The sequence below is a fragment of the Dendrobates tinctorius genome, unplaced genomic scaffold (assembly GCF_039654945.1).
Source record: "Dendrobates tinctorius isolate UK_male_01 unplaced genomic scaffold, ASM3965494v1 ptg000065l, whole genome shotgun sequence".
NCBI classification, from domain to species: Eukaryota; Metazoa; Chordata; class Amphibia; order Anura; family Dendrobatidae; genus Dendrobates; species Dendrobates tinctorius.
In genome coordinates, this window is record NW_027361733.1 from 22,289,833 (window position 1) to 22,316,587 (window position 26,755).

The 26,755-nt window shown below is 45.1% G+C and overlaps 1 long non-coding RNA gene across 2 annotated transcripts in view; it reads right to left on the minus strand.

Annotated features, from left to right (window-relative positions):
* Window positions 1-26,755, minus strand: part of LOC141094762 (uncharacterized) — a 116,483-nt gene that overhangs the window by 49,711 nt on the left and 40,017 nt on the right. For both annotated transcript variants that reach the window (XR_012233169.1, XR_012233168.1), the window contains exon 2: window positions 9,090-9,156. This is a non-coding gene — a long non-coding RNA (uncharacterized lncRNA). The remainder of the gene's footprint in view (window positions 1-9,089; window positions 9,157-26,755) is intronic.

Consider the following 26,755-nt stretch of genomic DNA (forward strand, 5'->3'; position numbering starts at 1 on the left):
TTAGGAGTGGTAAAACCTACAGTTTGGTACATCCTGAGAAAGAAAAAGCACTGGTGAACTCATCAATGCAAAAAGACCTGGGCGCCCACCAGAGGCGTAGCTAGTGTTTCGGTTCAGGGAGGGCGAAACTTCTGAGTGGGCCCCTTACTAGGTAACTGTGATTACAACTCGGTGACGCACCCTAATAGTGGATGTAGGAGATGACTGCGCTGTTACTGAAAATAATCCCTATATAAAGACCAACATGGATATTACCGCAATATGGTCAGTGGTAAAAACCAGTCCTACAAAACATATGTGATTACAGCACAGGTATAGTTGGTGTCTTACCGCTGACGTTCTTTCTGATGGAATGGGTCACTTTTCACTTTTTTTCCATCTGGCCCAGACCGACATGACAACTCCTCCAGCCACGACTCTGCTACAGAGAATACAACAACGACACGTTTCACTTCTCATATTCCAGCCCCATCACTATCTATCCCCAACCTGCACAAACTCCTCATCCTGCTGCTACCCCACTGCTGAGCCGCTGCTGCTGTATGTGTCCCTATTACTGCACCTGATACCCCAATGCTGAGCCGCCGCTGCCGTATGCGTCCCTATTACTCCACCTGATACCCCAATGCTGAGCCACCGCTGCCGTATGTGTCCCTATTACTGCACCTGATACCCCAATGCTGAGCCGCTGCTGCCATATGTGTCCCTATTACTGCACCTGATACCCCAATGCTGAGCCGCTGCTGCTGTATGTGTTCTTATTACTGCACCTGATATACCAATTCTGAGCCGCTGCTGCCGTATGTGTCCCTATTACTTCACCTGATACCCCAATGCTGAGCCGCTGCTGCTGTATATGTCCCTATTACTGCCCCTGATATCCCAATACTGAGCCTCTGCTGCCGTATGTGTCCCTATTACTGCACCTGATACCCCAATACTGAGCCTCTGCTGCCATATGTGTCCCTATTACTGCACCTGACACCCCAATACTGAGCCACTGCCGCCGTATGTGTCCCTATTACTGCACCTGATACCCCAGTACTGAGCCGCTGCTGCTGTATGTGTCCCTATTACTGCACCTGATACCCCAATGCTGAGCCTCTGCTGCCGTATGTGTTCCTATAACTGCACCTGACACCCCAATACTGAGCCGCTGCTGCCGTATATATCCTTATTATTGCACCTGACACCCCAATACTGAGCCGCTGCTGCCGTATGTGTCCCTATTACTGCACCTGATACCCCAATGCTGAGCCTCTGCTGCCGTATGTGTCCCTATTACTGCACCTGACACCCCAATACTGAGCCGCTGCTGCCGTATATGTCCTTATTACTGCACCTGACACCCCAATACTGAGCCGCTGCTGCCGTATGTGTCATTATTACTGCACCTGATACCCCAATGCTGAACCGCCGCTGCTGTATGTGTACCTATTACTGCACCTGATGCCCCAATGCTGAGCCGCTGCTGCCATATATGTCCCTATTACCGCACCTGATACCCCAATGCTGAGCCGCTGCTGCCATATGTGTCCTTATTACTGCACCTGATATCCCAATACTGAGCCTCTGCTGCCGTATGTGTCCCTATTACTGCACCTGGTACCCCAATACTGAGCCGCTGCTGCTGTATGTGTCCTTATTACGGCACCTGATACCCCAATACTGAGCCGCTGCTGCTGTATGTGTCCTTATTACTGCACCTGACACCCCAATACTGAGCCGCTGCTGCCATATGTATCCCTATTACTGCACCTGATACCCCAATGCTGAGCCGCTGCTGCCGTATGTGTCCTTATTACTGCACCTGACACCCCAATACTGAGCCGCTGCTGCCGTATATGTCCTTATTACTGCACTTGATACCCCAATGCTGAGCCGCTGCTGCCATATGTGTCCTTATTACTGCACCTGATACCCCAATACTGAGCCACTACTGCCGTATGTGTCCCTATTACTACACCTGATACCCCAATACTGAGCCGCTGCTGCCGTATGTGTCCCTATTACTGCACTTGATACCCCAATACTGAGCCTCTGCTGCCGTATGTGTGTCTATTACTGCACCTGATGCCCCAATACTGAGCCTCTGCTCCCGAATGCGTCGTTATTACAGCACTTGATACCCCAATACTGAGCCTCTGCTGCCATATGTGTCCCTATTACTGCACCTGATACTCCAATACTGTGCTGCTGCTGCCGTATGTGTCCCTATTACTGCACTTGATACCCCAATACTGAGCCTCTGCTGCCGTATGTGTCCCTATTACTGCACTTGATACACCAATATTGAGCCTCTGCTGCCGTATGTGTCCCTATTACTGCACCTGATACCCCAATACTGAGCCGCTGCTGCCGTAAATGTCCTTATTACTGCACCTGACACCCCAATACTGAGCCGCTGCTGCCGTATGTGTCCCTATTACTGCACCTGATACCCCAATGCTGAACCGCCGCTGCTGTATGTGTACCTATTACTTCACCTGATGCCCCAATGCTGAGCCGCTGCTGCCGTATATGTCCCTATTACCGCACCTGATACCCCAATGCTGAGCCGCTGCTGCCATATGTGTCCTTATTACTGCACCTGATATCCCAATACTGAGCCTCTGCTGCCGTATGTGTCCCTATTACTGCACCTGGTACCCCAATACTGAGCCGCTGCTGCTGTATGTGTCCTTATTACGGCACCTGATACCCCAATACTGAGCCGCTGCTGCTGTATGTGTCCTTATTACTGCACCTGACACCCCAATACTGAGCCGCTGCTGCCGTATGTATCCATATTACTGCACCTGATACCCCAATGCTGAGCCGCTGCTGCCGTATGTGTCCTTATTACTGCACCTGACACCCCAATACTGAGCCGCTGCTGCCGTATATGTCCTTATTACTGCACTTGATACCCCAATGCTGAGCCGCTGCTGCCATGTGTCCTTATTACTGCACCTGATACCCCAATACTGAGCCACTGCTGCCGTATGTGTCCCTATTACTACACCTGATACCCCAATACTGAGCCGCTGCTGTCGTATGTGTCCCTATTACTGCACTTGATACCCCAATACTGAGCCTCTGCTGCCGTATGTGTGCCTATTACTGCACCTGATGCCCCAATACTGAGCCTCTGCTGCCGAATGCGTCGTTATTACAGCACTTGATACCCCAATACTGAGCCTCTGCTGCCGTATGTGTCCCTATTACTGCACCTGATACTCCAATACTGTGCTGCTGCTGCTGCCGTATGTGTCCCTATTACTGCACTTGATTCCCCAATACTGAGCCTCTGCTGCCGTATGTGTCCCTATTACTGCACTTGATACACCAATATTGAGCCTCTGCTGCCGTATGTGTCCCTATTACTGCACCTGATAACCCAATACTGAGCCACTGCTGCCGTATGTGTCCCTATTACTGCACCTGATACCCAAATACTGAGCCACTGCTGCCGTATGTGTCCCTATTACTGCACCTGATACCCCAATACTGAGCCTCTGCTGCCGTATGTGTCCTTATTACTGCACCTGATACCCCCTATACACACACGGCTCTGCTCCACACCCCCTATACACACACAGCTTTGCTCTGTACACCTTGTACACATGCGCTCTGTTCCTTACACCTTGTACACATGCAGATCTGTTTCGTACACCTTGTACACATGCACCTCTGCTATGTACATGCAGTACACATGCGCCTTTGCTACGTACACGCTGTACACACGCGCCTCTGCTACGTACACGCTGTACAAACGCGGCTCCGCTCCGTACACCTTGTACACACCTGGCTCTGCTCCGTACACTTGTACACATGCGGCTCTGTTCCGAACACCTTGTACACACGCAGCTCCGCTACATACACCTTGTACACACCTGGCTCCACTCCGTACACCTTGTACACACCTGGCTCCGCTCCGTGCACTTGTACACATGCAGCTCTGCTCCCTACACCCCGTACACACACAGCTCTGCTCCCTACACCCCGTACACACGCGGCTCTGCTCCATACACGCTGTACACATGCGGCTCTGCTCCGTACACCTTGAACACACACGGCTCTGCTCCGCACACCCCGTACACACGCGGCTCCGCACCATACACCTCGTACACATACGTCTCCAATCCGTACACATTGCACATACGTCTCCAATCCGTACACCCCGCACACACGGCTCTGCTCCGTACACCCAGTACACACACGGCTCTGCTCTGTACACCCCGACCCGTACACACTCGGCTCCGCTCCGTACACAAATGGCTTCACTCACCCCATACACACGCGGCTCCGCTCCTCCGTACACCTCATACATGCATATCTCTGCTCCGTACACCTTGTACACACACGGCTCCGCTCTCTACACCTCATACACACACAGCTCTGCTACATCCACCCTGTAAACCCCTCCTGAGTCCACACAGAAACTTCACCTCATCCAGCACCATGACAACCAGCACAGCAGAGCCCCTGATCATGTGACCACCTGACTCCGCCTCTCCCGTGACCTCATCACAGGTCCTGTGCACACAGAATAGCCTGGGACGACATTGCTGGCTGTGAGGTGGGGGGCGCACTGTTGGCACCGGGGCCCCCCACCGCCTTCTCAGGGGCCCATAGCGGCTGGGCGGCAGAGTAGGGAGATCGATTCTCCCTGCTCTGCCGCAGAATGTAACTATATGGGCACGCTGTGCACGCCGATACAGTTACAGTAGTGTAGCTCCGGTGGGCCCCCTCAGAGCTCGGGCCCGGGGCGACCGCCCCCTCTGCCCCCCCGGTAGCTATGCTACTGGCACTCACGGAAGACAACAGTGGTGGATGATCGCAGAATAATCTCCATGGTGAAGAGAAACCGCTTCACAACAGCCAACCAAGTGAACAACACTCTCCATGAGGTAGGCGTATCAATATCCAAATCTACCATAAAGAGAAGACTGCATGAAAGTAAATACAGAGGGTTCACTGCACGGTGCAAGCCACTCATAAGCATCAAGAATCAAAAGGCAACACTGGATTTTGCTAAAAAACATCTAAAAAAGCCAGCACAGTTCTGGAAGAACATTCTTTGGACACATGAAACCAAGATCAACCTCTACCAGAATGATGGAAAGAGAAAAGTATGGGGAAGGCGTGGTACAGCTCATGATCCAAAGCATACCACATCATCTGTAAAACACGGCGGAGGCAGTGTGACGGCTTGGGCATGCATGGCTGCCAGTGGCACTGGGTCACTAGTGTTTATTGATGATGTGACACAGGACAGAAGCAGCAAAATGAATTCTGAGGTATTCAGAGTCATACTGTGTGCTCAGATCCAGCCAAATGCAGCCAAACTGATTGGTCGTCGTTTCATACTACAGATGGACAATGACCCAAAACATAAAGCCAAAGCAACCCAGGAGTTTATTAAAGCAAAGAAGTGGAATATTCTTGAATGGCCAAGTCAGTCACCTGATCTCAACCCAATTGAGCATGCATTTCACTTGTTAAAGACTAAACTTCAGACAGAAAGGCCCACAAACAAACACCAACTGAAAACCACCGCAGTGAAGGCCTGGCAGAGCATCTAAAAGGAGGAAACACAGGGTCTGGTGATGTCCATGAGTTCAAGACTTCAGGCAGTCATTGCCAACAAAGGGTTTTCAACGAAGTACTAGAAAAGAACATTTTATTTACAATTATTTAATCTGTCCAATTACTTTTGGTCCCTTTAAAAACAGGGTGGCACATGTTAAGGAGCTGAAACTCCTAAACCCTTCATCCAATTTTAATGTGGATACCCTCAAATGAAAGCTGAAAGTCTGAACTTCAACTGCATATGAATTGTTTCGTTTAAAATTCATTGTGGTAATGTCTAGAACCAAAATTAGAAAAATGTTGTCTCTGTCCAAATATATATGGACCTTACTGTAATTAGTCACACAATGTTCCATACAGTGTCTGATGAGCTCCACATAATGCTCCATATATAATGGGCCCTATTTGTAATGCTCCAGTGTATAATGTGCCCCTTAGATGCTGCTCCAGTGTCTGATCTGCCCCATTTAAAATGCTCCAGTACATAATGGGCCTCATGGATGATGCTCCAGTGTATCATGGGCCCTAATAATGCTCCATATATAATGGGCCCCATTTGTAATGCTCCAGTGTATAATATGCCCCTTAGATGCTGCTCCAGTGTCTGATCTGCCCCATTTACATTGCTCCAGTACATGATGGGCCTCATGGGCCTCATGGATGATGCTCCAGTGTATCATGGGCTCCAATAATGGTCCACATATAATGGTCCCCATTTGTAATGCTCCAGTGTATAATGTGCCCCTTAGATGCTGCTCCAGTGTCTGATCTGCCCCATTTACAATGCTCCAGTACATGATGGGCCTCATGGATGATGCTCCAGTGTATGATGGGCTCTAATAATGCTCCATAAATAATGGGCCACATTTGTTATGCTCCAGTGTATAATGTGCCCCTTAGATGCTGCTCCAGTGTCTGATCTGCCCCATTTACTTTGCTCCAGTACATGATGGGCCTCATGGATTCATGGATGATGCTCCAGTGTTTGATGGGCTCCAATAATGCTCCATATATAATGGGCCCCATTTGTAATGCTCAAGTGTATAATGTGGCCCTTAGATGCTGCTCCAGTGTCTGATCTGCCCCATTTACATTGCTCCAGTACATGATGGACCTCATGGATGATGCTCCAGTGTATGATGGGCTCTAATAATGCTCCATATATAAGGGGCCACATTTGTTATGCTCCAATGTATAATGTGCCCCTTAGATGCTGCTCCAGTGTGTGATCTGCCCCATTTACATTGCTCCAGTACATGATGGGCCCTATTTTTAATTAACCCAGGCATGGTATGTGAAAAGAGCTCCATGGAGTAATCTGAGGTGTGTGCTTCCACATCCTTCACCTTTGGTGTGGGTGAAGGACACAAGGAACGGGGTTGCTCCTGACCAGAAGCCAGCAGTTACAACTCAGTGCTTGCATTTTTTACAACTTCAGAATAGGAGGCGATAGAGCTGGAGGCTGTTTCAGCAATGTAAGCCACAAACAGTTCCTGATACTCTGGCTTTAAAAGCAGTCTACCTACTCCCAGAAAAGGGAGCCTTACAGGCCTTCCAGAGCTACACCATGACGCTGGCTCAACACCTCCTGCCTTAGCTGCTATTTTGTTTTTGGCACTACCAGCAGATGCACCACCACCACCACCATCAGTACCAGATGGCCCTCCACGCCCACATCCATGTCCTCTTCCACCATACTTCCTCATATTTTTGAAAATGGACCCAAAATGCCAGCAGATATATGGTACTGTATCATAAGCGTACAGCTCTATACAGTCTATGGATAACGGTATATCTCCGTATATATTTCATGAGGCATACACAGATGCTGACAGGCTCAGTATGGATTACTCAATAAAATAACAAGTTGAAAAAGGGTACAGTATCACCAGATAATAGGTATATATGTAGTATAGTGTAAACATTCTGATTCTCCCTATACATTTCAGGAGGCAGACACAAATGCTCTCAAGCCCAGTATGGATTACACAAGAATATGAAAAGCTGTAAATGGGTTATGTAACACAAGCGTACAGCTGTATACAGTGTTGGGGTAATCTTAAAGTTCCAAATATATTGCCGGAGTAACAGACAGACGTTTACAGACTCATTATGGATTACACCAGAATCTAAATAGCTAAAAAGGTTACTGTATCAGAAGCGTTCTGCTGTATACAGTGTTGGCCAAATTGAAAATATCGGTATATATTTCCGTAGTCACCCTCAGACGCTCACTCAGTTTGGTTTTGACCATAATAAAAAATGTTGTAAAATTGTAAAAATAAGTTCCTGGATAACAAGATAGCAAGTATATATTTTTTAGGGGACAATTGAAATCTCCATATAAATAGTCCAGTAGTCACTCTCAGATGCTTACACAGTATGGATTGGACCGTAATGCTAAATGTCGAGCAAAGGTACTGTATAACAAGATACAAGATGTATCGAGTATAGTGTAAAAATTTGTTTCTCCAATTCACCGTACATATAGAAGGCGCAACCCACACACGCTCACTCACTATGGATGATGTAGGGAAGGTGGACAGACAGACAAACCAGCCTGTAGTGAGAAGCAGAGGTGTAGCGCAGTGTAGGTGTGAAACCGCTAAGATAAAGAGAAAGGGTGCAGTGTTTTAGCTTGCCCATTGGAGGGCAGTGGAGAGTGTAGGAGTTGGACTGAATAACTGCCATTGGTCAGAGAAACTGTTAGGTGATGGTGGGCGGAGTTACCAGAACTGGAAGTATAAAAGGCTGAGGAGAGGTTCTGGAAGAGTCAGTCAGTGAAGGGAGCACAGTAAAGAGGAAGTTCTGCTGAGGAAATAGAGATAGTGGAAAGGCTCCAGAGAGGACTGACAGTTGAGGCGGTCACGGAGGGATGGGCCAGAGGACGATAGCCGCAGACGAAGACGGCCTGGGGCTATCATACGGACGGTGTGCTCAGACTGGTGCAGCGCTGTGGTGGTTGGGCATAGGCCAGCCACAGTGGAATAGCCACAGAGGACGCCACAATTATAGTTACAAAGGAAGTGAAGGTACCGGGGCCTGTGTACAGAGAAATGTGAAACGGCTGTGGTGAATTGCTGTTGTCGACAGACGGATGGGCACTAAAAACGGACCTGTTCAATACAAACTCTGTCTCAGTCTCGTGTTTGTCTGTGGCAAGAAGAGGGTCCCCCCACAGTTGGCTATCCTACAGATGATACCTTAATACAAATTTCTGAAACAAGGTGCTGTATCAGCACATACCAGTGTGTCCAGTCTAGGGTTAAATTTCCGTCTATACTTCCGGAGTCAGACACAGACACTCACAGGCTCACTATGTATTACACCAGAATTAAAAAAGTAGAAAAAGGGAAAGGTATTCATAGCGTACATCAGTATACAGTGTTGTGGTACTTTTAAATCTTTGTATACATTTCAATCTCAGTAAGCCAGTCAAGAATCTCCGCTACTGGAAACTACATGGATACAAGTATAGATGCAAAGTTGAGTGTTAGCAGAAATTTTGGAATTACCGTACTCATCGCGGGGAAACCTCCCGGTATATGTTGCAGAGGCGATGCAGACCCTCAATTACTGTGTCTGTGGAGAAAGCAAAAAAGGTTCTTTGTGAAGAAAGGATTGCTTTATCGCAGTAGCGTGGATCACATCACCGTTACTTGTCTCCATCAAATTGTGATCACAGGGAGAGATGTACCCATGGTCCTCACTGCCTATAATGATGCGTCTGGTCATTTTGGCATGCAAAAGACAGAAGCCACAGGCCATAGGCGATTCTATTGGATTGGCAAGAGAGGAGACATTGAAAAATGGTGGCAGGAATGTCACAAGTCTGTGACTATTACAACTGTGAAAGGTGATCATAAACCACAACTGCATCCGCTTGTAAGTTGACGTCCATTTCAAATGGTAGCGATTGATCCTCTGAAGGTAGAGGGCAGCAGGACAGGCCATAGCTACATCTTAACCATCATTGATCAATGCACCAAATTTCGAGTGGCCGTCCCTGTGAAGGATTTAACTGCCCAGACTACACAGCGGTGGAGCAGGTAGAGAGAAGTATTGCAACTTGGAAGTGCTGTGGCCATGACCAAGCAGAGGGACACAATCGTGGTCGACGGTACTGGCACAGGGCCCCTCATAGTATGCTGGTGTGTCTGACGGCGAGTGGGCCCTTCCATCGTCTGAGACACTGTATTGTACTATGAGGGGCCCTGTGCCATTGCCTGCGGCCATCAGTGGGCCCATCCACCTGTTCAGAGCAATGGCACTTGCCGGGGTGCACCAGGTCTTGACCCCAGTTGTTGGGGGAGGGGTGGGCAGCCCAGTTAGGGAGGTTTAAAAATTGGCATATGTAGATGTGTTGGCTGGACATTCAGCTGCTGCAAAGGGCGTAATTGGGCAAGTCCGAGGAAGAGGAGGAAGAGGAAGAGTAGGTGTGCTTAATGTTGGCGGTGGTCTTACTGTGGGGGTAGCGATGGAGCATTGTTGGCTACCTTCAGTCGAAGCAGGTGCACATGTGCTACCTGAGGTTTTGTAGTGCGTCCACGATTGCAAGTGCATGTTGATTAAATGTCTAAGCATGCAACTGGTATTTAAATTTCTGAGTTGCTTACCTCGGCTAAAGGTCCTTCCGCACTTCTTACAGGTAACCTTTGCCTCATCAGTAGGATTTTGGATAAAGAAGTGCCACACTGCACTCTTCCTACAATGTTAAACATTTTCTGGCCTTGCACGCTGTGCTAAGTTGACCGTCTGGTCAAGCTGTCCTGCAACTCTTTTAGTTTTTGTTCCACGCTTTAGGACAGCTACGGGCCTGGCAGATAACCGCTGCTGCGATGTCAATGCCTGCTGCGGATCCTTCTCCTTATCTGAACTATTGCCAGCGCCACCCTCCTCCCCCAATGGATGCCAATCCGGGTCCAGAAATGGGTCATCCATCACCTCCTCTTCAAAGTCATCTGCACCTTCCTCTTTACCTTCCTCTGTATCACTGTGTAAAGTGGTATGGCATGCGGGAAGGGGCACCTGGGTTTCATCAGGGTCAGATTCTGGCTCAATAGACTGCGAGGGCAATGTAGTGCTGTGGGTCAATGTACCAGCAGAATCATCTAACAGTGGCTGTGCATCAGTGCAGTCCATGTAAGATTCATCTTGGACTGGGGAATTCAGGATTTGACAGGATAACCCAGGCATGGTATGTGAAAAGAGCTCCATACAGTAATCTGCAGTGTGGGCTGCCGCTTCCTTAACTTTTGGTGGGGGTGAAGGACACAAGGAAAGGGGTTTTTATGACCAGAACCCTGCACTGACGACTCCGTGCTTGCAGGTTTCGACCGTTCAGAAGAGGAGGAAATAGAGCTGGTGGCTGTTTCGGCAATGTACGCCAAAACCTGTTCCTGATGCTCAAGCTTTAAAAGCGCTTTTCCTACTCCAAGAAAAGGCAACCTTACAGGCCTTCTTGGGTCAGAGGATGATGCAGGCTCAACACCTCCTGCCTTAGCTGCTATTGTGCTTTTGCCAGAACCAGCCGATGCACCACCACCATCAGTACCAGCTGTGCCCCCCTGCCCACGTCCGCGGCCTCTTCCACCATACTTCCTCATGTTTGGGAAAATGTAACCAAATTACCAGCAGAGAGATGGTACTGTATGAGGAGCGTCCAGCTGTGTAAGGTGTATTAAACAAATTAAATCAACGTATATATTATGTTAGTCACAGATGCTCTCACAGTATGTATTGTAATCCAACAAGCAGATATACGGAACTGTTTGAAAAATGGACACAACTCTAAGGTGTAGGTGTGGAAAAACGGACAAACTACTGTTTTTTTTTTTCCAGAGTCACACACAGGTAGCTTCTATTTGTCCTTGCTAGAAGGCGGTACACGGTAGTGTGTGAGGAGTGTACACCGCTGTACGGTGTGTATGTAAAATTGTCAAGCTCTGTGTATTTGTATATGGACTGACACGCTGTCTATCTAGTTTTGACTGTAATCAAACAGCAGATATACGAAACTGTTTGAAAAACGGACACAACTCTAAGGTGTAGGTGTGAAAAAACGGACAAACTCCTCGGCTTTTTCTTCCAGAGTCACACCCAGATAGCTTCTATATGTTCGTGATACCAGCCGGAATACACAGTAGTGTGTGAGGAGCGTACACCGCTAGACGATGTGTGAAAAAATTAACGCTCAGTAACTCACCAGGACAAAATAATAACATTTGGAGTGCTTTGAAAAAAGCAGTTTGAACAGCAGTGTGCACACGGCAATGCAGCTAGCAGGTAGCCTTAAAAGGCAGGCTAATCACCACCAGCGCTGCTGCACACAACAAAAATCCTCCCCTTTCACTGCACACTAACTGTACAGTGAAAAGCGCTATCAGCAGAAGCAGTTTTTTTTCTTCTTCCCTGCACCTTTCCCTATTGTAAGATCAGCAGAAGTAAGATGGCGGTCGGCGTGCATGCCCTTTTATTGCCCCTGTGACGCCACACAAAGCCAGCCAATCACTGCAATGCCCTTCTCTAAGATGGTGGTGGCCGCTGCCTATGTCATCGCGTTGCCCACAGTGTGCGTCCTCCATCATTGGCTGAAAAAAGGCACTGGAAGCATCATTTGAAACGCGACTTTGGCGCCCGGGTCGCCGACATCATGGCCGACCTCACGCTATGATTGGTTTTCGGTTCATGAAACCCGACTTTGGCGAAAGTCGGCGATTTTTGAAATTGACCGACCTGTTTCGCGCAACTCTAGTTACCAGTCTTAAAATATAGCAACACAAACCAATTTTTTTTTACAAAACTGTTTTTGTTTTTACCATTAGAGTAAAAAAAATAACAGCAGAATATATGTTTGGCATCACCATAATTGTACAGGCATTTTACAGCAAAAAGAGCACTGTAAAAACAATGATGAAATCATGTTTGTTTTCTTTTCCACAAATTTACCACACTTAGATTTATTTCCCTTTTCCTTATAACATTGAATGGTATAATAAATAGTGACAATCAAAAATTCAACTCGTTCCCCAAAAAAAACAATCTGTTGTATGGCTATGTTGGAGGAAAAAATATTAAAAGTTATAGCTCTTGCAATAAGGGGAGGAAAAAACGAGAGAGCAAAAATGAAAAATCGACTGGTCAAGAAAGGGCAAAAGAAAAATGATTTGTTTATATATGTGTGAACATGCTCTTACATTGCACGTATACCAACTTATGCTCCGGCTCACTTCTTTGGTTTTGCTGTAGTTTCTTGTACTTTGTACAAACGGTGGCAGGGCCTCTTTTTCTGAGCTAGTAATTTCATCAATAAGCTTCTCATGGACTGGTGGCTGAACAATTGGGCCTCTGTCCCGCTCTTCCCTTATTCACACTAAGATCTGCTGACACAATGTAAGATTTTAATTCTAGAGACAGGATAGGACCTTCCCGACTGGGTACACCTTGTCGCGGTGGGATGGCTTTTACTCTTTGTACTATTACTATTTACTCATTTACTTACTACAGGGTATATGCTCATTTTGCTTTGTTTTTTTCTAGTGTTTTTTCTGTGAAATGCCCACAGTGTCAACATGCTTATTCATTGCACATATACCAACCTATTCTTTGGCTCATTTCTTTGGTTTTGTGCTTATATATGTATTGCCCCTATTTCCCTTTATTATATAGATATATATGGTTTGACTGACGAGTTTGCAATCAAAATACTTCCTGATAAGAAATCCCTCCGATGAGTGGGTGTGTGTAACGTTATACCCTCCCACTTACCATACTACTCCATAATGTGGGACAGCTGGATGTTTCCGTCACCAGTGTTGTGGGAGATGAGAGCTTGTTTACCCAGCAATCTATGCATGGCAGGAATGATGGCCCGGCTTGGCCAGACTGCTGTGGGCAGACCCCTGCTCGGTGAATTTGAGGGCATGGATCTCTGCATAGTGTGAACATCTGATATTGGATTTCCCTCGCAGCATACCAAGGCTATTTTCAATATGCTTTCGGCTTTTATTGTTTCAGGTCTACTTTATTCATCCCCAAAATGTGAGTCAGAAATACCACATGTTACAGATGGCGACATCCCTCCTACTAAAAATTCATAATCATTTTCAGCACTATAATAATAATAATAATAATCTTTATTTTTATATAGCGCTAACATATTCCGAAGCGCTTTACAGTTTGCACACATTATCCTGCCCGATGGCATCTTCAAAGTATTTGAGTGATGTGGACAGGATAGTGCCTGCTGTACTACTACTGGCGCTTCTCACAAAATTATATCATCAAAAAGTTAATTTATTTCAGTTCTTCAATACTAAAAGTGAAACTCATATATTATATAGAGTCATTACAAACAGAGTGATCTATTTCATGTGTTTATTTCTGTTAATGTTGATGATTATGGCTTACAGCCAATGAAAACCCAAAAGTCATTATCTCATTAAATTAGAATACTTTGTAATAACGTGCAGGTGCAGAGTATGTCACCACGGGACAGAGACAGACCAAAAGTTACAGGGTTTATTTACAAGAGTCAAAATCTCCTCGCAGGGAGAAAACAATGGGGGTTTAACTGGCAAGGTAATGGTGATTTAACAATTTATGAAAAACTAGACAAGGTTATCAAACAGTCAAGCAGGACAACGGTAATTAATAGGTATTCGCGCCACTTATCAGTCTGAAGAAATCTTGCTTGAAGGGTCGTCTTCTGCAACGTAGGCGCCAACAACAGCGGCACTTGTAGTCTCTGTGGTCTCAGTTAGAGGGTAACCGGGGTCTCCGGGGTTAAGGAGGAAGGCAGGGGGAACACTGAGATAAACTGAGTCTCCCCTGCTCTGAGTTTCTTCTTTCAAACTAACAGTCTCTCTGCTGGAACAATGCTCAGTCTTTTGTTAGGTCTCGCTGCTGGAACAGTACTCAGTCTCTTGTCAAGTCTCTCTGCTGGAATCAGGGGCTCTGGCCTGTCACCGCGGGCACCGGGGCTGCGTGAGTGGGTCTCTGTCTCTACATGGTCAGGAGAACATCTTCCTCTACTCAATGGAGACTCCACGGTCATGTACTCACAGACAGTAGTATGTATGTCACGTCCTCCTGTCTTATCCCTCTGACCGGGAGTTCTCTCTCCTCTCCTGCGCATGGCTGGGACCTACTCTGTCTCCTGCACACACTGCTTTGAGCTGCACGCGCTCTAAAATTTCCTGGTAGACGGCTGCACTAACTTTGATCTTGATAAAACACAGTGGACCTACACCAGCAGATGACATAGCTCTCCAAACCATCACTGACTATGGAAACTTCACACTAGACCAAGCATCTTGGATTGTGTGCCTCTCCACTGTTCCTCAAGAGTCTGGGACCTTGATTTCCAAATGAAATGCAAAATTTACTTTAATCTGAAAACAACACCTTGGACCACTAAGCAACAGTCCAGTTCTTTTTTCCTTGGCCCAGGTAAGACTCTTCTGGCGTTGTCTATTGGTGATGAGTGGCTTGACACAAGGAATGCGACACTTGTAGCCCATGTCCTGGATATGTCTGTTTGTGGTGGATCTTGAAGCAATAACTCCAGCAGCAGTCCACTCCTTGTGAATCTCCCCCAAATTTTTGAATGGTCTTTTCTTAACAATTCTTTCAAGGCTGCGGTTATCCCGGTTGCTTGTGCACCTATTTCTACCACACTTTTTACTTCCACTCAACCTTCCATTAATATGCTTGGATACAGCACTCTGAGAACAGCCAGGTTCTTTAGCAATTACCTTTTTTTGGCTTACCCTCCTTGTGGAGTGTGTCAGTGACTGCCTTCTGGACATCTATCAAGTCAGCAGTCTTCCCCATGATTGTGGAGCCTACTGAAACAGACTAAGGAACCTTTTTAAATGCTTAGGAAGCCTTTGCAGGATGTTTTTGTTAATTGTTCTAATTTACTGAGATAATGACTTTTGGGTTTTCATTGGCTGTAAGCCATAATCATCAACATTAACAGAAATTAACACTTGACATAGATCACTCTCCTTTGTAATGACTCTATATAACATTTGAGTTTCACTTTTTGTATTGAAGAACTTAAATGAATTAACTTTTTGATGATATTCTAATTTTCTGCGAAGCACCTGTATTTCTAGTTCCTTCCCCGGTAAATCTTTGGTCTGTTGCACTCACTAGGTCCTCATTTATTTCAATGGCAGTATAACACCAGACATAACACAGTGGACAGGTGTTGTTTCTGCAAAAAAACACTCATAAAAATGAGGATCTGAAGGCACAGGACAGAGCCAAGCAGCTGATGATCAACTTAGACAATGATTATTGATTATCAAACTTTTAGTATGGAGGAACCTTTGGAAAAATGTTCTTTTCCTAGGAACCTCTAAAATAATCACTTCCCTTCAGATGTCTTCTGAGGAGCCACTAAGAAGGTCCTACTGAACAATGTTTAGGAAGAACTGCACTTATGCTTTGCGCCGGTCAGGGCCGGTTTTAGGCAAAGTGGGGCTAAAATATTGCATATCACACAGAAGCATTTCGGTTGTAGTTACATGCTAAACAAGCGTGATCAACAATACTGAAGTCGTTCAACACTTGTTTCCCGGCCTCTTTCCTCCAACTGAGAAAGAATGATGGGCACAGAACAATCACTAATGGATCACTAACAGATCACCATACAGTATCATGTTATCAGCAGCATATTTACAGTTTACACCCCATAGTCCTCCATATAGTATAATACACTCCTCAGTCCTCCATATAGTATAATACACTCCTCATAGCCCTCCATATATTAAAATACACTGCCCAGTCCTCCATATAGTATAATACACTCCTCATAGTGCTCCATATCGCATAATACACTGTCATAGTCATCCATGTAGTACAACTCACTTCCCATAGTATAATGCACCCCATAGTTCTTCATATAATGTATTCCCCATATCCTCAATACAGTATAATGCAGCCCACATATAGTACAATGCAGCCACTACATAGAGCATAATGCAGCCACCCCACAGAGTACAGTCATATGTTAAAGTTTGGGCACCCCTATTAATGTTAACCTTTTTTCTTTAGAACAATTTTGGTTTTTGCAACAGCTATTTCAGTTTCATATATCTAATAACTGATGGACTCAGTTATATTTCTGGATTCAAATGAGGTTTATTGTACTAACAGAAAATGTGCAATCTGCATTTTAACAAAATTTGACCGGTGCAAAAGTATGGGCACCTCAACATAAAAGTGACATTAATATTTCATAGATCCTCCTTTTGCAAAAATAACAGCCTCGAGTCGCTTCCTGTAGCTATTAATGAGTTCCTGGATCCTGGATGAAGGTATTTGTGACCATTCCTGTTTACAAAACAATTCCAGTTCAGTTAAGTTTGATGGTCGCCGAGCATGGACAGCCCGCTTCAAATCATCCCACAGATGTTCAATGATATTCAGGTCTGGGGACTGGGATGGCCATTCCAGAACATTGTAATTGTTCCTCTGCATGAATGCCTGAGTAGATTTGGAGCGGTGTTTTGGATCATTGCCTTGCTGAAATATCCATCCCCTGCGTAACTTCAACTTCGTCACTGATTCTTGCACATTATTGTCAAGAATCTGCTGATACTGAGTTGAATCCATGCGACCCTCAACTTTAACAAGATTCCCGGTGCCGGCATTGGCCACACAGCCCCAAAGCATGATGGAACCTCCACCAAATTTTACTGTGGGTAGCAAGTGTTTTTCTTGGAATGCTGTGTTTTGTAGCCTCCATGCATAACGCCTTTTTGTATGACCAAACAACTCAATCTTTGTTTCATCAGTCCACAGGACCTTCTTCCAAAATGTAACTGGCTTGTCCAAATGTGCTTTTGCATACCTCAGGCGACTCGGTTTGTGGCGTGCTTGCAGAAACGGCTTCTTTCGCATCACTCTCCCATACAGCTTCTCCTTGTGCAAAGTGCGCTGTATTGTTGACCGATGCACAGTGACACCATCTGCAGCAAGTTGATGCTGCAGGTCTTTGGAGGTGGTCTGTGGATTGTCCTTGACTGTTCTCACGATTCTTCTTCTCTGCCTTTCTGATATTTTTCTTGGCCTGCCACTTCTGGGCTTAACAAGAACTGTACCTGTTTTCTTCGATTTCCTTACTATGTTCCTCACAGTGGAAACTGACAGGTTAAATCTCAGAGACAACTTTTTGTATCCTTCCCCTGAAAAGCTATGTTGAATAATCTTTGTTTTCATATCATTTGAGAGTTGTTTTGAGGGGCCCATGATGCCACTCTTCATAGGAGAATCAAATAGGAGAACTACTTGCAAGTGGCCACCTTAAATACCTTTTCTCATGAGTTGATACACCTGGCTATGAAGTTCAAAGCTCAATGAGGTTACAAAACCAATTTAGTGCTTCAGGAAGTCAGTAAAAAGTTGTTAGGAGTGTTCAAGTCAAGAAAATGATAAGGGTGCCCATACTTTTGCACCGGTCAAATTTTGTTTAAATGCAGATTGCACATTTTCTGTTAGTACAATAAATCTCATTTGAATCCAGAAATATAACTGAGTCCATCAGTTATTAGATATATGAAACTGAAATACCTGTTGCAAAAACCAAAATTGTTATAAAGAAAAAAGGTTAACATTAATAGGGGTGCCCAAACTTTTACATATGACTGTATAATGCAGCCTCGCCATACAATATAATGTAACCCCCCCATAGAATATAATGCAGCCACCCCTTAGAGCATAAAGCAGCTACCCCACAGATTATAATGCAGCCACTCCACAGAATATAATGTAACCCCCCCATAGAATATAATGCAGCCCCCTCATATAGTATAATGCAGCCCCTCCATAGAATATATGGCAGCCCCATAGAATATAATGCAGCCACTTATATAGTATAATGTAGCCCCTCCACAGAATACAATGTAGCCCTCCTCATAGTATAATGCAGCCCCCATAGAATATAATGTAGCCCCCTCATAAAGTATAATGAAGCCCCCATACAATATAATCTAGCCCCCCATAGAATACAATGTAGCCTCTTCATATAGTATAATGTAGCCCCCTCATAGAATGTGATGCAATCACCCACCATAGAATATAATAAATATAATACAGCTCCCCCATAGAATATAATGTAGCCCCAAATAGAATATACTACAGCCCACCTCCCCATAAAATATAATGTAGCCCCCATATTATATAACACAACCTCCCCCATAGAATACAGTATAATGAAAAATGTACCCCCCATGATATATAACACTGCCGCATAGTATATTCAGCCCAGCCCCACATGGTATATACAGCCCAGCCCCACATGGTATATACAGCCCAGCACCACATGGTATATACAGCCCAGCACCACATGGTATATACAGCCCAGCCCCACATGGTATATACAGCCCAGCCCCACATGTATATATACAGCCCAGCCCCACAGAGTATATACAGCCCAGCACCACATGGCATATACAGCCCAGCACCACATGGCATATACAGCCCAGCCCCACATGGCATATACAGCCCAGCCCCACATGGTATATACAGCCCAGCACCACATGGTATATACAGCCCAGCCACACATGGTATATACAGCCCAGCCACACATGGCATATACAGCCCAGCCACACATGGCATATACAGCCCAACACCACATTGTATATACAGCCCAGCCACACATGGCATATACAGCCCAGCCACACATGGCATATGCAGCCCAGCACCACATGGTATATACAGCCCAGCCACACATGGTATATACAGCCCACCCACACATGGTATATACAGCCCAGCCAAACATGGCATATACAGTCCAGCATCACATGGTATATACAGCCCAGCCACACATGGCATATACAGCCCAGGCACACATTGTATATACAGCCCACCCACACATGGTATATACAGCCCAGCCATAGATGGTATATACAGCCCAGCACCACATGGTATATACAGCCCAGCCACACATGGTATATATAGCCCATCCACATATGGTATATACAGCCCATCACCATATGGTATATACAGCCCAGCACCACATGGTATATATAGCCCAGCCACGCATGGTATATACAGCCCAGCACCACATGGCATATAACCTCCCTCCCCCTTCCCTCCCCCTGAGAGTGGCCCCACAGTCCAGCACACACTGACGCTCTCTCCTCCATCATTGCTTTGAACTGTAGCGGCATCTATGACGCCTGTATAGTTCAATGCGGCGGCGGCGGGGGGAGTCGGCGCTGGGGCAGGCGGGCCCCCCTGCCTCACAAGGGCCCCATAGCGACGGCATGATGTGCCGCTAGCTGGGGGCCACTGAGGGAGCGGGGGCCCAAGGCAGCTGCCTGGTCTGCCTGCCCCTAACGCCGGCCCTGGCACCGGTCAAGCATGGATTGTCCATATTTTTATATGACCACTGCAACTTTTTTGAAAAATATCAAGTTGCTCAGACCCTCTGGATGTGATCAGGCTAATATGTTGGTCCTACCATCTTTCTACTATATTGCCAATTGATTGGGACATCCATGACCCACACTAGACCATCATGTCCGAAATCTTAAATGACCAAGGAAAGGCCTCTCCGTATTTTATCCATAATCCACTGTGAGGTAGCGCTGTCATTTAAGTAGGGGATCACTCGCTTGGCAGCCACAAAATCAGATCCGGCACAGGTTTTCCATAAACTCAGAACGGTCCATGCGGTTTATTAAACATCATAAACCATGACCAGCAATATATAAACGGCATAGCGTCCATGACATAGCTTCACTCTGTTAGCAATGTCCAATACGCAGGCTTTTCAGCCTCACAGTTATATCTCACCCCGTCAGGGTTCTCTCATGGCTGCTTCTCCATATTGCAGACATTCATTCCCTCCAGGGAACTCTCAGGCACTTGCAGCCATTAAACACAGCGTCCACACGTGCTGTCAAGCAGGAAGCCCTATCTCAGCGGGACCTTCCACACTGGACCAACCAGGTCCCAGCATTCACCCCCATGTGACCTACCCTGGCCACATTATATGGTCCATAGCCACGCCCACCGGGTCACATGACTCTGACCTCATCACAGGTCCTTCAAGCCTTTACTCACTCTTTACAATAGTGCTTCAAACACACCCCCTGGGTGGGTTTGTAGGTAACCAGGCCCGCCCATCTCTCTAGTTACCTGGAGACTTCTCCCTTACACATTGAAACAACACCTCAGCAGTATCACTGCTGATCAACACATAAGTCTCCATCCCAAAGCCACCCACTTTGAGATACATGACGGCCATTCAGCATTCTGCCATTCATCCTTTCTCCTGGGACATCCACACAGCGCCCCCTAGCGGACTCAGTGGTTACTACACCACACCACCAATACTCTTCAGGCAGAGAGGCTTTGAGATTGTTGAAAAAGAATAAATGGTCCTTCTCCCTTACTCTAAAAGAACCCTATAACCCTATACACATTAGATGAAAGATGACTACCCATTCCTGCTACTACATGTGGGGACAAATGACACCGCAAGAAACGACCTGGAAACCATCTGCAGAGACTTTGAAGACTTAGGCAAGAAAGTGAAAGAACTGGGAGCGCAGGGGGTCTTCTCTTCCATCCTCCCAGTGGATGGCCATGGAACAAGGAGGTGGAATAAGATTCTGCAAGTGAACAACTGGCTACGTCGATGGTGCCGTCAGCAACGATTTGGATTTCTGGATCACGGAGTGAACTACTTATACGATGGACTACTTGCTAGAGATGGGGTGCACCTTACGAAGACTGGAAAGCATGTATTTGGAAGTCGCCTTGCTACACTTGTAAGAAGAGCTTTAAACTAGAGCAACAAGGGAAGGGAAGCAAAAGACCAGAAAAAGCCATACACCTGACAAATGCTATTGAGAACTCTGCTATTAGAATTGGAAAGGAAGAAAAAAGACGAAAGAATCTAATTAATAAAAATATTGGAGAAAGAGAAACCAATCACAAACTAAAATGTTTCTATACTAATGCACAAAGCATGGGCAACAAACAAGGAGAATTGGAACTACTAACGCAGGAAAAGAAATATGATGTCATTGGAATCACTGAAACTTGGTGGGACAACACACATGATTGGAATACAAGACTAGAAGGATACAACTTATTTGCAAGAAACAGACTTGATAAACGAGGAGGGGGTGTCGCATTGTATGTTAGAAACGCGTATTTCTGCACAGAGATTGAAGCTTCAGAGACTGGGAGTTCTGTGGAAACTGTTTGGGTAAGAATACAAGGACAGAACAATGGAAAGGACACCATTGTAGGCATTTACTACAGGCCGCCTGTGCAAGCTGAAGATATGGATGAACTCTTTATGCATCAAATGGCCAAGTTCTCCAAAAAATATGACATAGTTGTCATGGGAGATTTCAACTATTCAGACATTTGCTGGGAATCTCTCTCAGGCAAAACTAACAGGTCAAGGAAATTCTTATCCTCTCTTGCTGACAACTTTATCTTCCAAAAGGTAAGGGAGAAAACAAGGGGAACTGCTACCTTGGATCTAATCCTTATAAACAGGGAGGAAATGGTTGAGGAGGTAAAAGTGGCTGGGACCCTAGGAGGTAGCGACCATGCTATTTTAGAATTTTGGATAACTAGAGGCGGAAGACCTGTGAAGACTCAGACGTCAAGGTTAGATTTCAGAAATGCAGATTTTAAGGGATTCAGAAAGAGAATTGGAGGGATCCAATGGCTGGATATCCTTAAAGACAAAAATGTCCAGGAAGGATGGGAAATCTTGAAAAATGAAATTCTCAAAGCACAGTTGTTAACAATTCCGAAAAGAGGGAAGAATAGGAAGCATTTAAGGAAACCAGGATGGATGAACACAGAACTTAAGCACATGCTAAAAAGGAAGAAAAAAATGTTTATAAAATGGAAAGAGGGAGGCATATCTAAAGAAGAATATAATGCTGTCTGCAGAACCTGCAGGGCACAAATCAGATTAGCTAAAGCTGAAAATGAATTGAGGCTTGCAAGAGATGTCAAAAGAAATAATAAAGGATTTTGGGGATATGTCAAAAGTAAAAGAAAAGTCAAAGATGCTATAGGATTTTTACAGGATGAAAATGATGAAATGGTAAGACAGGATGTTGAGAAGGCTGAACTTTTAAATTCCTATTTTGCATCTGTTTTCTCTCAGAAAGGAAATGTAACATCAACTGTTATTCACTGTCCTATTAAGGGAATAGAAGAATCCAGGATATCTATAAACAGAAAGATAGTGAGGAAACACTTAGCTAACCTAAATGAATTCAAGTCTCCAGGTCCAGATGAATTACACCCCAGAGTACTGAAGGAGATAGCAGAAGAAATTTTTGAACCCCTCTCCATAATCTTTGAAAATTCTTGGAGAACAGGAGAAGTGCCAGAAGACTGGAGAAGAGCAAATGTTGTTCCTATCTTCAAAAAGGGGAAGAAGGTGGACCCAGGCAACTATAGGCCGGTGAGTCTGACTTCTATACCAGGAAAGATCTTTGAACAAATTATTAAACAACATGTATGTCAATACCTGGATAAGAATGAAGTGATTAAACAGAGTCAGCATGGGTTTGTAACTAATAAGTCATGTCAGACTAACTTAATTTCCTTCTATGATGGTATCACTGATTGGGTGGATCAAGGAAATGCTGTAGATATAGTATATTTTGACTTCAGCAAAGCATTTGACAAAGTCTCTCATACAATCCTTATTGAAAAAATGACTAAGTATGGAATGGACAAGGCAACTGTTAGGTGGATTCATAACTGGCTTAGTGATCGGACCCAAAGAGTGGTCGTAAATGGCTGCACATCCAGTTGGAAGAATGTCTCAAGTGGGGTACCACAGGGCTCTGTCCTGGGCCCTGTATTGTTCAACATCTTTATCAACGATTTAGATGAAGGAATTGAGGGGAAACTGATTAAATTTGCTGATGACACAAAGCTAGGAGGGATAGCTAATACTAGAGAAGAGAGAGAGAGGATTCAAAAAGATTTAAATAAACTGGAGAAGTGGGCAGCAACTAACAGAATGGTTTTTAACAGGGAGAAATGCAAAGTACTACATCTGGGCAATAAAAATGAAAAAAGCAAATATAGAATGGGAGGAATAGGGCTAAGTGACAGCACATGTGAAAAAGACTTGGGTATACTAATAGATCACAGACTGAATATGAGTCAACAGTGTGATGCAGCAGCAAAAAAGGCAAATGCAATTCTAGGATGTATTAACAGAAGCATACAGTCTAGATCACGTGAAGTCATTATTTCCCTCTACTCCTCTTTGGTCAGACCTCATCTGGAATATTGTGTCCAGTTTTGGGCACCACATTTTAAAAAAGACATCAACAAACTGGAGCAAGTTCAGAAAAGAGCGACCAGAATGGTGACCGGTCTGCATACCCTGTCTTATGAGGAAAGGTTGCAGGATTTGGGAATGTTTAGTTTGCAAAAGAGAAGACTGAGAGGAGACTTAATAGCTGTCTACAAATATCTAAAGGGCTGTCACATTGTAGAAGGATCAACTTTATTCTCATTTGCACAAGGAAAGACTAGAAGCAATGGGATGAAACTGAATGGGAGGAGACACAGATTAGATATTAGAAAAAACTTTTTGACAGTTAGAGTGATCAATGAGTGGAACAGGCTGCCACGAGAAGTGGTGAGTTCTCCTTCAATGGAAGTCTTCAAACAGAGGCTGGACAGACATCTGACTGGGATGATTTAGCGAATCCTGCTTTGAGCAGGGGGTTGGACCAGATGGCCCAGGAGGTCCCTTCCAACTCTACGATTCTATGATTCTATGATTCTATGATTCTATGATTAATCTGAATCTGGGGAACTATCCAACTATCTAATGCTTATGAGGGACCCCAACTCTCCCCTTAAAGATCTTTTTGGGGGCTAATGGATCCCGTTATCACTGTTTCCGCATAGGCACATGACTACAAAATTGTTTAAAAATGTATAAACTATTTTCTTTTCTATATTTAGAAAATATTAGATTTTTTTCCATCTTATTAAATATTATTGAAATGACAGAAGGTAATTATGACAAGCGCATCGCTGTGGGGGACATGTGCAGCGATATCATTAGTGGTCACCTGACTCATTAATATAATGGATCGTCTTACTGGATCCAGCAGGGCGTCACAATGGGGAAGCACAGTGTAGACTATATTTACTGAAGAGTACAAAATACACACACAGCAGACGGAGACGCTACAGAGACCTGCTAATACTAATGATGACCACTGAGCAGTTATTACAAGTCTAACTTTATATCTGAAGAGTTTAGAGTTGAGTTGTGGAACCCTGGTTCAGCAGCCACGTTGGTAGTCCAGAGACCTGCGAACCTCCTCCTACCTGTTAGCATCCTTGGTGCGTTTTTTGATTTGTAAGACCATTGTGACATCATTGTTTCATGATATTGCACTGGACTTACTGATCAGAAGAGGTGTGTCAGAAGGTAGGAAGAGGCTTTGATCTGGCAGCCATAGAATATTTTTGTCATAGCTTCTGGTTCAGGGTCCTGTGACTCTTCCTTTTTTGCTCTATCCAGGTTATAACACGATTATTCCATTTCAGAATTTGATATACAAATTTAAACTCTTACTTTAAGAAATCTTTTCTGGGCAACATGTAATTCTCCTTCCCACCATCTCTGTGACAGGAAGTAGCTATCTGACGCCATTGTCAGCCATGTTAGGTCTTATGGGGTTCTTTTTTCTGTCATCCAAAGGATCCTCCTTCCCAGGCCCTTTGTTAGGTCATACTGGCAGAAAATAAGAGTTATAAACCCCTTTCATTTCTCCCAATGCTTTCAACAAAGGATCATAGTGACCAGACAAGGAAAGTAGCTAACTTCTCGTACACTATTATTATTATACATTTTTAGAGGAACATTTATTCCATGGCGCTTTACATGTGAAAAGGGGCAAATATGGACAAGTACAATAAACATGAGCAATACAAGACACACATAAGTACAGGAGGAGAGAGGTCCCTGCCCGCAAGGGCTCACAGTCTACAGGGGATGGATCAGGATACACTAGGAAAGGGTAGAGCTGGTCGTGCGGCGGTTCAGTAGACTGAGAATCACTGCAGGTTATAGGCTTGTCGGAAGAGGTGGGTCTTCACGTTCTTTTTGAAGGTTTCCATGGTAGGCGAGAGTCTGATGTGTTGAAGTAGAGAATTCCAGAGCATGGGGGAAGCACGGGAGAAGTCTTGTATGTGGTTGTGGGAGGAAGAGATAAGAGGAGAGTAGAGAAGGAGATCTTGGGAGGATTGAAGGTTGCGTGTGGGTAAGTAGCGGGAGACCATGTCACAGATATAGGGAGGAGACAGGTTGTGGATGGCTTTGTATATCATAGTTAGGGTTTTGAACTGGAGCCTCTGGGCAATAGGAAGCCAATGAAGGGCTTGGCATAGGGGAGAGGCTGGGGAATAATGGGAAGACAGGTGGATTAGTTGGACAGCAGAATGTAAGATGGATTGGAGTGGTGCCAGAGTGATAGAGGGGAGGCCAGAGAGTAGGAGGTTGCAGTAGTCGAGGCGGGAGATGATAAGGGCATGCAATAGTGTTTTTGTGGTGTCATGGTCAAGTAATGTCTGCATCTGGGAAATGTTTTTGAGTTTGAGACGGCAGGAGGAGGCTGGGGTTTGGATATGTGGCTTGAAAGAGAGGGCAGTGTCGAGGATCACCCCGGGGCACCGAGCATGCGTGACTGGGGAGAGTGAGCAGCCATTGACATTGATGGATATGTCTGGTGGAGAGGTGGAGTGAAATGGGGGAAAGATTATGAATTCACTAGAAAACACTATCGCAGCGGAAAAGACAAAGCATAAAGTGGAGTTCTGAAACTTCTTTTTTTCCATTCCTCACTATTCTCTAATTAACGTCTTGCTGTGAGAAGTCTAGAAGCTGTACATACCTAATACTTTCTATACAGGTATACAGGTATATATATATAGACAAGTATGCTCCAAGTTCTGCCAGCATGCAGAACTCATAAAAAGTACAGTACTGTGCAAACGTAGTAGAAAAAATGCTGCAAAGTAAGAATGCTTTCAGAAATAGAAGTGTCAGGCTACGTTCCCACGATGAGCTTTTGATGTTGCAGATTTTCTGCATCTATCAGGTAAATTAGGTTACTTAGGTTTTTCGTTGCCTCTTTGTATGCTT